A 14,421-nucleotide genomic window follows, 5' to 3' on the forward strand; every position below is an offset into this window, starting at 1 on the left:
ACTCTTAAGTTAATTATTTCTTTTTTTTTTATTTAGTAATTTAGTAACATTTATAATAATAAGGCTTTGAAAAAAGAGATATTTTTTTTTTAATCAAAATATCAATTCAAAAATGTTGCTTTAACCGTAACACTAATGTTTAGCATTTTGGATTAAAAACATATAAAACACAAAGTGTGGTGGTAATTTACAGTAAAATACAAAACATAGCTAATTGGCACGATATCGCTACACAAAGGATTCGCAGATCGCTTAACACAGGAGAAATTAACACCGTGAACACTGGATGACAATTCCTTTACATCAACAATAATTAGACCAAAAGCAGAAATATAAGAGTATGAATTTAAAGCAAAATAAACTAATTGAAAGTCCGTTAATATATGATAGAGATACTTTCATCATAACTTTCTTTGGGTTCATTTAGAAAGCCGCAGAAAAATGACTTCTGGAAAATAAGTTATTTTAATTTCCAAAAAACATGCATTTTCCTTTATAATGTTTGATTGCATTATGTAAAAACAAAAGCATTTCATGATCAAAAGATTTCTAGGAAGAATTTTGTTATTGGTCAGAAAGTTTTACTTTATCATTCTAGATTGAAACTTTTTCCTGGTAAATTGCGTTCTAGATGGGTAGGACCTTTTGTTGTCACTAATGTTTTTCCTCAGGGTGCAGTTGTAATACACAGTTTAGAGACCGGAAAATTTTTTAAAGTTAATGGACATCGTTTAAAGCCATTTTATGAAGGTTTTCAGGCATGTAATGTTGGAGAAATTAGTCTGCAGTGCCCAGTTTATGAAGATTGAAAAGAGATGATGTCCAACCAATGACATGCTGCTTATGACAAGGGGAGTTTGTTCCATTCTTTTAAACTCATTCTTTATTGTTTACGTGCCTTAATTTTAAATTTTATTTAACATTTGGGACAATGTTAAGAATAAATGTGGGGAGGGGATTTAACTATTATTCATTATTTGATTTTCCCTAAAAAAAAAAATTACTAATAAATTTTTCAAAAAAAATAATAATATTTTTACTAAAATTCATAACATAATTGAATAATTGGTCTTGTATATTATGATTACTTAGTTTAGTATTTTGTTTGATATGGTGGTGGCTAAACTAAGTAAGCATGAACCTGTGAGATTTTGAGCCTTTGACTGACACTTCAGTCTAATTGTTTTGTTCTTGTGTGATATCTTCCATGGATTTGTATCTCTAGAACTTGCCTTGATTCTCTTAAAAGCTAATTTGATGCATGCATGATTTTAATATAATTAAGGCCATCTTTGATTTTTAGCCTCACTAGCCAAATAACCTATTCATACAATGATTGATTTATCCTTTGTTAGCCACTTTGAGCCTTTTTAACCGTGTTTTTTTGCTATGGAACCACATTATAAGCCTCATAGCTGAAATTGATTTCCTTAAACTTGCCTAAAGGACTAGGGAAGCTTTGATTGGGTAAATTCATAAAGAGTGAGTGTGGGGAAAGATGTTTGGCGAAATGTCTATTAGTGGAAATAATGACTTTGTCATTTTATGAGCTTTTTGGTTGGTATTTTCAAAAAGAAATAAAAAAAAAAGAGGAAAAAATAGTAGAATAAAGAAATTGAAGAGTGCATGGGTGATGAACAAAGTGTATGTTGCTTGTTGTTAAAGAAGAAATGAAGGAAAATTATATATAATGATTCTTCAAAAATGAAAAAGAATCAAAAGAAAATAAACAGAAGAAAGAAAAGAAAAAGAGAAAAAGTGACAGTACAGAAGAGAAAAAGGAAAAAAAAAAAAAAGAGAATTATTATTATTTTGTTATTATTATTATTATTTTTCATGTTGAATAAAGTATGATTTGTTTATGATTTTATGGGGATGTGATTTTTATCAAAACAACAAGAGAGATTTGGTTCACTTGGTCTTTATTTTGAATTATTAGTTCATTCAATCATGCTCCTCTAAGTTTTTAAGGCTTTTTGAACTAATTCCTAAATGATTCCTACCTTTTACCTTAGCCCCATTACAACCATGAAAAAGTCCTTATGATTTGATCATGCATGTTATCTTGTAGTGGAGAATGAGAAGATATGCAAGCCTATGGTAGAGCATTTCTATAGGAATTGATTTGAGTGAAATTTATACATGCACCCTTCAAACACTTTTGAGTGATGAGTGATATTTCCGTGAGGGCTTGGTTATTTAGTTTACTCATTATCTAATAAACTGCTAACTAATTATTTATAATGTGTTTGAGACCAATGTTCATGAAATGTTATGAGTTTTTATATTTATATTTTTCTTAAATAATGTTTTTGCTTGAGGACAAGCAAATGATTAGTGTGGGGAATTTTGATGAGTACGATTTATATATTTAATTTAGATTATTTTTTATAATAAATCAGTTTAATTTATTTAATAATCTATTTATTTTAAACTTTATTTTATGTTTTGCACTAATATAATATTAGTTGAATAATTAGGCTTAATCAACAAATTAATAAGTGTTGGGCTTAATTAGTTTATGGAAAAATTAAATAGGCTTAGTAGTTATTTGGCCCACTAAAATGAAGCCCAAATCCTATAAACTAATTATCTTTTCTTTTAGGTGAATTATGTGCGCAAGAAATAAGACCAGAGAACATCTTCAACGGCGTGACTTGTTCTACGATTTCTCCGTGAATTTATGCTACGTATGTAGACAGCAAACGACGACTCCGCTGCGATGAAGACGAACTGCACACTCCGTCCGTAAACTGCCGTCGACTCTTTCTGTGGCTTCTTCGAATTGTGGTCTGCTGCTGTACAGACAAATTAATTGAATTAGAGGTTGGAGCTTGTTCTACTGATTTTTTGTGGTTTCTTAGAAATTAGGAAAATAAAGATTATTTATTTTCTAGGTTCTATGTGATTGAAAGAAATTGATTTTATTTGTGGATGTTAGGGAAATTAGGGCTATTTTTAGCTGATTAGGGAGCCTGAACTAGTATAAATAGGGATGAATTTTGCAGTATAGGATAGTCAGCTTTTTGTTCAGAATCACTTTATTTTACTGTAAACACTCTCTGCAATGTACTGCTGAGTTCGAAATTTTCCAATTCAAGGATTATTGAAGTTTGATTCTACAAGACCAGTGAGATTTATTTAGCTTAATTTTATTCTCTGCACTTTATTATTTATATATCTCCTGTTATCTGAGTTTGAGTTTAAATTATTGCTTGATTAATTGTTGCAAAGGGCCCATTGTTCAATTGTCAAGTCATTATATTGCTAATTAGAACTTTGAATCCGTAATTGTTTAAGTGTTCTAAAGCTAGTAGCAAATCACATAGTTGATTATAAATTAGATTTTCAATCTTATGTTATGAAGATATATAGTCTAGTTTAAATGAACCATGCTTTTGAGTTTGTTGGCTAGAATTGGTAGTCTCTCTAATTCTTTTAATGCTGTTAGTAAACTAAATCCTAAGAGCCTGTTTAGGATTGTTTATTAGCTAGGGAAGTAATCAAAGAGCTTGTTTTGATTACCGACAAAGTAAGGAAAGATAGGTTATTAGAGCTTGTTAATAACCATAACCAATTTGGTAAAGAGTAAAGTAATTTAATTTATTGTTGGGAATCAATGATCTGTCTTGTTAGAATTAGATTGATATTCTTCCTTGAGTTGGATACTAGTTGTTATTGATTATTATTATTATTTGATATTTCATATTGTTTGCCTTTTTATTGTTGCTATTTAATTTTTAATTCTCATCTGTTTCTTTATTAAATCTTTGATTAAAAATAAGTTTGACCAATCTCTGTGGGTATGACTTTACTCATCACTATTGCAAATTATAGAGTAAGTAATTTATTATTTGTTGGTTTCGACACCCATCAACGTACAATTGTTAAATTTTGTTTCTTATGAAATGGTAATTGTGATTTCTTTCCTCCTATATGATTGATTATTAATGCAATCATGATTGGGTGGAATATTGGAAAATATAGATGTATACTCATGATTATTGTTGTTGGGAGAAGGAGTTTGTGTTACCAACTCTAGTTCTCCCAAATGGAGTCCCGGCCCTTTGCTTTCTCTATCTTCCTCTCTTCTTTCAAACCTTTAATTTCCGGCGGCCATTTCACCTTAGTGCATGTGAAAAATGATACTAAAAAACAAAGTTATAAGTGTAATAACATATATTATCAAATGATAATGTAATTAAAATGTAAATGATCTTGGAGTGTAATTAAAATGATACTTGAACGTGAAAAAAATGAAACTAAACAATAGAACTCATACAATAACGTATATGCAAATGAAATGATACGACATAGTTTTACTTCATGATCCACATTGCAATGTGGATTATGTGGACCATAGATAAACGTTCATTTTTAGTATAATGTTTGTTTTTAATATGCAAGTTCATTTTTAAATATTATACCAAATAGTGAACCTTCAACACAAAAAATTAACATTCAATGTATTAAAAATGAACTTTTAGTATATTAAAAATGAACATTATGTCAGTGGATTTGAGTGGGTGATTGTAACACCCGATTTTACCACAACTCCGCTATTATCAAAAGAAATAGGAACCGGATTAAAGTGAATAGAGTTTGGACAGATGATGCTCCTATATGTGAATATGTGACTGACTTTTTTTTCTTCTTTGTTTGGCAGGGTTCTAAGGGATAACGAGTTGGAGCTTTCGAAGATGGCAGAAACTCGTAGAATCTCCCGCGGCCCCCAATCAAGCTTGTAGACAAAAATTTAATGACCCTTGTGGGCAAGATGGCAGAAACTCGTAGAATCTCCCCCAATCAAGCTAGTAGACAAAAATTCAATGACCCGTGTGGGCAAATATATGCGATGTACGGACATATGAAATAATATATGCACGTAGGTTCAATTCCTACTGGATGCACGCAATCAGGACCTTGGAATCTCATCCATACATAACGAATTGATGTCACATAACACAATTCAGATCCATATCATAACATATCTATCTATATATTTTTTTCATATATATGATTTTATTCTTATGAGCTCCATTACAAAAATGGCACCTAACCATTAAGTAAGATGCGATGGGTGAACGACGGGAATTGAACCCGCGCATAGTGGATTCACAATCCACCGCCTTAATCCACTTGGCTACATCCGCCCCCAGACTATGTTCTTGTTTTTTTCATTTTTTTTCTAATTACTAATTATATATATATATATATACATATATATATATATATATATATACATATATATAAATATATATATACATATATATATATATATATTTATATATATACATATATATATATATAATTACATTCATGTAAAAACAGGGCTTAAAATACAAATGTGTGGACATTTCTAGATCGTTGGATTTTTGGTATCTAAGGTTGTGATTAGTTTTTATGATTTTGTATCTAAGGTTGTGGCCATTTCTAGATCGTTGGATTTTTGGTATATATATGAATTTCAATACAAATTATATGAAATTGAAAAAAATATTAAAAGTATATTTTGATAAATTATATGAGATTGAAAGTTTAATAAAATTTGAGCTTGTTACTTGCAGATATTTAAACTTATCATAAGCTGCAAATCAACAATGTATAGGATATATAGTTGGTCAAGGTATGTTCAAAGTAAAGAAATAATTAGTAATATACTTTTTAAAGTTTAGAGTACATATTCTCAATACATTACAATACAACTCAAACATATAATAATCTATTAACAAAACATAAGAATTATCAAAAGTACATTTTCTCAATACTTTACAATATTATAGAAATCAAACATATAATATACATCCAAAAAATAATGGAAAACTAAAGAGCTGTGCAGAAAAACATCATCATGGACTCCAAGCACCAAATTAGCTATATATGTCCTATGATACTTGAACTCCCTGCAAAAGAATAATTCAACCATGCAAACAGTTTGATTGCAGTGCAATCACGTACTTGGAAGAATAGGTGTTTGGAAAACTTGAAAATTCACTGATTACATGAGCTTTACAAAACCTTAGAAAAGCTTATGTGCCACTAGTAGCCCAGAGTAAACAACCTTATGTGCCACCGGGCACAATTGTCTTTGAAACCCAATAATAATAAACAATTTAATGTATACAACCTTATGTGCCACCGAGCATCATTGTCCATTGTCCATACAGAACAGACCCTTCAACCACACAAATTATACTCAATGAGTTTCCTTCAAGTTTAACACTGAGAGGCCCTTTCTTCTTTGTTGTTTGGGTTGATGAGAACTCACTCACAAGGGGTCTCTTTACCACTGAACTATCACCCACAACTTCACCATTGTCAATCTATTGATACATTTGTGAGATTTAAATATACAAAGCATAATCTACGAGAAACTTAACTCGTAGCAGCGGAAGCGGAAGCATTGTAGATCTCCAGCCATGGTTGATATCATGTTGTGTTGCCTCTTGAACGGTAGATCTGCATAATAGGGTTAGCCGTTTTGTCTCATACTTGACTCAGAACCCTAGATGGTGTACTGGTATTTTCTGAGCAGTATGAGTACCATATAATATTCATGTATCTTGTATCCCATCAATACAAGCTTTATATAGGCACATTGGTGGATATAAGACTTAAACCTAAAGGTCCAACCCAACCAATTACTTAATGGGCCTAGTCCACTTGCACCACATAAGTAAGACCCATAATAAATAATATATATTATACTGGAAAGTCTTACAACATTAAGTTATTAAGTTATTTGAATCCAATATAATAAAGTTTTTAGTGTACTAGAGATCGAAGAACACAATTCCCTAAATATTATTGTTCAAAATAATAGAATCAATCTTAATACACTTGAAAAAAACATATTTGTATATTACAGAATACTTGAAATCTATTGTAAAATGTGATACCTATAAAAGAGGAAAAAGCTACACAATACTTGAACGCTTCTAAGTCATCACTTTATTCTTCAATCTAGCACTATGCCTCAACATCAACCTAATAATAAAAGAAATTAGTTACATATTGAAATAAGATTTTTAAAAAAGATTGAAAGTATTAATATGCTATTACCCAATAAAATTGAGAACGATGATCAACAATGCCTGGCTGGAATACTTTCTACAATATGTGAAAATTCAAGGCTGGCGGATCCTCAGAAGTCCCCGTTCAATTCGTTGATGTGCCAAATTCTGAAAGCGAGGTATTTTTCCAATGCTAGTTTCCTATAGGCGAACATTGGTAACAACCGTAGCTATCTATGGAGGAGCATTCACGCGGGTCAAGGGTTATTGCGAAGAGGAGCTATTCGGTGGGTGGGAGGCGGTAAAGATACGTTAGTTTGAGGTCAGTTTTGGGTGACAGATGTAAGTGTACAAATTAGTACACATTAATTTGGCTAATTTATTAGTTTAATTTATTAGATTGATTTATTAGTTTGTATTATTTAGTAGTATTATTATTTAGTTAATCTTTTGGACCAAGATCAATTTGTGGTGGAGATTTTCTCATGAAGAAGGATTCAAAATGCAAGTCAGAGATTACTAAAGAATGAGTGGCTAAGGATGTTTGAATCACATGTGCAACACATAATGTGGATCAAGAAAGTGGAAGGTGAAGCGTATAAATGGAAAGCACATCAAGAGGGAAACTTGCCAATTTTGAGACTACAATTCTGAGTGCACACTTTCCTTACAATGCTTCCTAATTTAATCTGCTATGTTATTTAATTATTAAGAAGATTTAAATCTGTAATACATGTTCTGTACGTGGTGCTACTGAAGCATCTTGTGAAGATTGTTCTGGCATACGTGTGTCAGTCCTGGATAGGTGTTAGAAAAAGTGGTAGTGGTAAAGGCTGGATGCCATCTGTATTTATCTCTTGTAATACTCCTTTTGGTGAACATCTATAGTTGATTGGGCATATGTGGAGTGCCCCGCGGACGTAGGAGAAAGAGCTCTGAACTACGTAACAGTTTCTTTGTGTTTTTACTTTTTTTTATGCTTTCTGTCTTTATTATTTATATTTTTTAAACAAGTTTAAATAATGAAGGTAACTGGTGCATAACTTAAAAACAAGTAAAAATACATTACTTTTTGATTTCAAGATTCACGGTGCAATTTCAATTGGTATCAAAGCCTGTAGACTTAATCTTTTAGTCTATCGATCTGGCGATTCCGTGCCTCTTGAATTCATATCTTCAGCGGCTTTTATTATTTATCTGTTTATTACTTATTTGTTTGATCTCACGGGGTGTTAAGTGTTACAGAATGGATCGAACTAAAGTCCTTCCCCAGTTGACTGGCGACAACTACGCCTATCGGAAGGCTCGTACTCGTACGCACCTAAAAGCTCAAGGTGAAGCCGTGTGGCGGTCTGTGGTGTCAGGTTGGACACATCCCACCAAACTAGTTCCAGCACTGACGGGACAGAAGTAGCTAAGCTGAGACGGAGTGGACTCAAACCGAGATAACTAACGCTGGAAACAATGATAAGGTTTTAGACACAATTTATTCTCTTATGCATGAAAGTCTGTTTTCAATTGTTGCAGGTATTGTTGCAGCCAAAGGGGCTTGGGAAGCTCTTGAATCAACTTACGAAGGAACTACATCTGTGAAACAATCAAAGCTGCAGCTGGTCCAGTCTGATTTCGAAGAACTACGAATGAACGAGGATGAAACAATCATCAATTTTCACACACGCGTACAGGAACTAGCGAATAGGGCAATGGTCCTTGGCAAACCTTTCTCGCAAGCAAAGCTTGTTAAGAAAATTCTGAGATCTTTACCCCCCAGGTTCAGAATGAAAGTCACAGCCATCCAAGAGCATGATGGTTGGGAGGATAAAATGGTTACTCAATTAATGAGAAATCTTAGAACCTATGAAACGGAAATTTTAACTGATCACACGAAAACGAAAAAACAAAAAAATATAGCTTTTGCCGCTGAAGAAAATAATGTTGTATCTGATACAGACGAAACTAGTGATGATACAGTTGTCTTTTTTACTAAACAGTTTTCTAAAATTTTGAAACAGGTATCCAAAAATTCACTCAACAAAAATCCACAAAGAGGAGCAACATCGTCCAAAACTGGTCCTAGGACAGGTGCATCAAACTTCAAACAGTCTGTCTCACGTCCAGGACAGTCCAAAGAAAAACCCAACAATAAAGGAATCAAGTGTTATGAGTGTGAAGGCTTTGGACATGTACAAGCAGAGTGTGCTACCTACCTTCAACACAAAAAATCTATGTCAGCCATTACCTAGAGTGATGTCAAGCCTGACGTTGAAACAACTGGATCGGATGTTGAAGAAATCTCGGGTAACTTTGTTGCGTTTACGGCACGCGTAGGCTGTTCAAAATCTGTTGAAGGAGCTGACTCAGAAGCTAGCAAAGTATATTAAACACAAATAGCTGCTAGGAATGTACTACTTAAAGAGGCTGTTGATCGAGAAGAAAAACTACAAAACAAAGTACAGACTGGGAATGTACTCCTTGAGGAAGCAGCCGACCGAGAACAGAAACTGCAACATGAAGTACAGACCTTGAAACAGGAGCTAAGAACCTACAAACGACAAATCCAAATGATGGACACTACTTCAACACTTGACAAAATCCTTGATTCTGGAAGAAAAACTTCTGCAAAATTCGGTTTGGGCTTCACCGGAAGCAACTCAAAAGAGAAAACAGTCTTTGTCAAGTCGTTCGGACCTGATCCAGAGGGTGTCCCTGAATCCAGCACAATGAAACGCACCCATGGTATAGTAAGACCAAATAAACTACATTATAAACTTTATAACCCCGTATGTCATTATTGCAGGTTACAAGGGCATACCAGACCTGAATGCTACTACTTTTACAAGGACCAAATAATTTAGAAGTTCAGGCACAAGAAAATTCAGCCCTTTATAAAACAAATTTGGGTTAAAAAGACTTACTATATCTCGTTTGTTTCGTTTCACTCTAAAAGTGCAGGAAGGGAAGAGAAATGGTATTTTGACAGCGGTTGTTCCCGGCACATGACAGGAAATGCCAAATTTCTAAGTAACGTAAACACCAGTAAAGGTGAAGTTACCTTTGGTGACGGCATTAAAGGTCAGGTTACTGGCATAGGCACACTCAATCTAGCTGGCTTACCAAAGTTGGACAAAGTTTTGCTAGTCAGTGGACTTCATGCAAATCTCATAAGTATAAGTCAACTATGTAACCAAAACTGGAACGTGTGCTTCACAAAAAACAACTGCAGTGTTCTGGACAAAACAAATCAATGCATTATGGAAGGTAAAAGGTCAATTGACAATTGTTATATTATAACTAACACATCTTCTGTTGCAGGACCAACATAGATGAAGCTGAGCTATGGCACCGAAAACTGGGGTATCTGAGTTACAGACTACTTGATAAACTAACGAAGATAGAAGGTGTTACCCAAGATGAAAGTTGAATCAACCATTTGTGGTGCCTGCCAAGTTGGGAAATGGACCAAATCATTTCATCCAACTCAACATACCATAAACCAGAGTATTCAGTGCCAAAGGATTACCTCAAAAATTCTGGACAGAAGCTGTAAACACCACATGTCATATCCCCAATCGAGTCTATCTTCGGCCAGGCACAAGTTAAACACCGTATGAATAATGGAAAGGTAAGAAACTGAATATTAAATACTTTAACATTTTTGGCTCACGATGTTTTATTTTGAAAGATAGAAATACTGTTGCAAAATTTGAACCAAAAAGCGATGACAGGATCTTTTCCGGTTATTCAACGAAAAGCAGTGCATATCGTGTATACAACAAAGTGACCAAGACCATCATGGAGTCTACAAATGTTGTAATTGATGATCAACCGAATGATATTGTTGAAGTTTCACAACCTGAGTCAGTGACAGAATCTGAAACTCCTGATCCTGAAACTCCTTAACCAGATCCAGAGTCACCTACGCCATCTGAACCTGTCCCAGAACCAGAAATAGAATCTGACACTGATCAAGACGACATTGACATTCCAACACGCATCCACAATAGATCATCCATCTTCAAAATTAATTTTGCCATCATCTTGGTGATAAGGTCTACAGGTTCATTACCTTCTAATTCCTTTTGTTGATTTTATGAATATTTTAGGGTGTCATTGTCTAATGTGTTCCTTTACCTAATTCGGTGCCCTCTACTTCGATATCCTTGCATTCATCAAATCTTGACAATTCTTCATCTTTGCCAGTGTAATATTCTGCATCTGTGATAGAACTTATTTCAGGATCAGGGAATTTTTATTTTTTTGAATTAATGTTTCTGTTCCTACATGCTCTCACATTGCATCTATATTTTGTTTGGGGTGTGTCTATGATTGATTTTCCCTCTATTTTATTTTTTTAATTTTCTCAAAATTAGTCCTTTTCGTTGCCTACTACTCTATGTGTTTTCTAAATGTTCTACTTGCGTTGTTTTGAGTGCTTTTGAACTGATAAACCTATTTTTACTTAGGTTATTTTATTGGTGTTTCTTGTGTTGAATCTTTGATTTCTCTATGGTTACTTGAATGAAAATTTGATACAATTTGTTTAATGTTTGTATTCTCCTGTGTTACTATGTGAATGTTTTTTTGTTGGTCCGGTCATGACCGTATCTGTGTTTGCTTGTGTACGTATTGTGCTAAACTGTTATGAATTCTTGCTTGAAGTTGATTTATATGGATCTGTGCCTGATTTTGATCTATTTGAATCTCTGGTTAAATATGATTTACATGACTGTATTTGTGTTTGGATGCTCATGGTTTTCTGTTTTGAAATTTGGATACTCGTGGTCCGTGTTATGGAATTTGGAATTTTGGATACACATGCTTTGTGTTTGTTTTTTTTATGGTACATACATAACCTCCTTATAATGGATTTTTTGAATATTTTTTGGATGCTCATGGTTTGTCTCTTAATGATGTTACGTACGATTGAATTTCTTTGGAATTAAAATCTGGTAATGTCTTGTATGGTATACTATTATCTGTCGGGATTTATTTTGGTTTAATTGGAGTAGATGATCTCTTTGCTATCATTCTATATTTTGGTTTTTCCTTTAGATGGTCTTCTTATTATGATTTGCATGGTCTATTGATCTCACTGTACTTGCTTTATATGAATCTCTACCTGAATATGCATTACTTGAATGTGCTTACTGTCTGATTTACCAATATTTTTTGAGTGACTCAATTTAAAGTTTGTATTATGCGTGTGTGTTTTCCGTGCCATCTGGTATGAATCTGTGCTTGACTTTGCTTGATATGAATTCGTGCTCGACTTTGTTTTATATGAATCTGAGCCTAAATGTATTTTACCTGAATGTGTTTACTACTTGGGGATGCTCTATTTTGCTTTATCTGCTCGAACTTGATTTTTGTGTTTATAATGTGCTTTTTGTGTTATTTGCTACGAATTTTTGCTTGAGTGCATTTATTACTTGGTATGTTTTATCTACTTAATCTGCTCCAACTCCAACTTGACTTGTGCTTATATGTTATTTGTTAAATTTGTTATCACGTTCTGCTTTTCTCGTTTTCTTTCTAATCTTCTTCTGCAGGTTCTGTCCCATAGGGCACTCCGTCAGACTCAATCCACTAATATAGATGTTCACCTTTGTCAATTTATTGGCAAAAAGGGGGAGTATTTACTAAGGGGGAGTATGGTTGGAATAAGGTGGAGTCTTGGTTAATTCTGGCATGAATGGATTATGGATTATGGATTATGTTTTGGTATAAGGGTTTTGGTTGGATTATCAACTATGAGAATGGATGAGGAATGCTGGCTACTGGTTTGGTACAAGGTTATTGGCAATTTGGGATGTTTTTTAAATATCTCTTTTATTCCTTATATATTTGGATTATCTAATATAATGCATATAATCTTGGTTTATATTCTGGATTTCGGAATTATGATGGACTATACTTGTAACACCCCAGATTTTCAAGACTTTTTAAAACTTATAATAAAGGTAGAATCTTATTAAATCCCAAGATATAATACAAGCGTTCGGGGTGCTATGCCACACCTTGGCTAGAGAACCCAAGTGCACAGGTTAACTAACTATTATCCTCAAAGTGTGATTTCATAAACATGGCACGCAGGCCGAAAGGGAAACTATCTACTTCTACACTCCAAGTTCTAGCACGCTCCAGTGACTTAATCTTCTGTGCCTAAAAGCCAAATATATCTGTTCAGCGAGAGATGCTAGTAACCCACTCTAACGCGTTGAAATACAATACATATAGAGATATATATAGATATACGAAAACCATTTTGAGCAGGAAGATATATCCTACGAACTCTAGCTTTAAAACCGGGGATGACTCGACATATAAGGCTAGACACAAGCAACAGTTATAACAAGCATATGCAGTTCATAACAGGCAAGGCAGATAAGGCAAGGCATAAACAATAATCATGATCCCAACATAAACGATCCCCAACATAAATCCCATAGTCACATCCCCCAAGACACTCATAATCACGACTCATCCATATCACAACACATAGCACACTTTGTTGGCGCCACAGGACCAATCGCATACCCATACATGAGGGTCAGCGCATATAGCTCTGACACGGCCCCGCAGCACCCTGCCCCGTCTCACATTACGGTGGAGCCGATCGCAACCGACTGATGGACCTTTGTCCTACATAATATTTATATACCTGACCGGTCTTTACCAGCCTGGTTAACAGTTGAGATGGTTCTCAGCCCATTCAACTGCCCGTATAGTGGACCTTTGTCCTATATAATATTTATATACCTGACCGGTCTCTACCAGCCTAGTTAGCAGCCGGTATGGTGCTCAGCCCATCCGACTGCCCGTATAGTGGAACTTAGTCCTATATAATATTTATATACCTGACCGGTCTCTACCAGCCTGGTTAACAGCCGGTATGGTTCTCAGCCCACCCGACTGCCCGTATAGCCCGATTGATCTTGACCAATTCGGGGTTACATAACATATAGCAAGTACATGCAACCCACATTAACACGTTGGGAAGGGGGGGGGGGGAAACATATAACAAAACCTATGCGTGAACCATCACATACTAAGAATAGTCCTAAGGGGTTCATACTTCTTCCACCTAGGTCAACGGGATACCAATTCAACTAGCATGCAATATAATAGACTCATAAACCTACGAACGATACCCGAAATATCAAACTAGACATAGGCACGATAAACGGAGTCCGTTGGGACACCACGGGGGACGGGGGAACATCAAACGGGGAAGCCGGGAACCCGAGATGGGGAAAATTCCAGCGGGTAGCCGGTGGGTAGGGGCCACCCGCCGGCTGCCCGCCGGATTCACTATTCCGGGCAGCGGGTCGCCGGCGGGCAGCTGCCCGCCCGCCGGCTGTCCGCTGCCGGGATCACCAATCCGGCCGTGGGTAAGTGGTGGGTCCCC

The 14,421-nt window shown here is 34.8% G+C and overlaps 1 long non-coding RNA gene across 1 annotated transcript; it reads left to right on the top strand.

The window, feature by feature from the left end:
- The first annotated feature begins 2,672 nt into the window (after window positions 1-2,672).
- LOC109147901 lies at window positions 2,673-4,978 on the top strand. The gene is made up of 2 exons (XR_002048723.1): window positions 2,673-2,826; window positions 4,667-4,978. It is a non-coding gene; the product is annotated as an uncharacterized LOC109147901 (long non-coding RNA).
- The last annotated feature ends 9,443 nt before the right edge of the window (window positions 4,979-14,421 follow it).

Source organism: Ipomoea nil, unplaced genomic scaffold (assembly GCF_001879475.1).
Source record: "Ipomoea nil cultivar Tokyo-kokei standard unplaced genomic scaffold, Asagao_1.1 scaffold2036, whole genome shotgun sequence".
NCBI lineage: Eukaryota > Viridiplantae > Streptophyta > Magnoliopsida > Solanales > Convolvulaceae > Ipomoea > Ipomoea nil.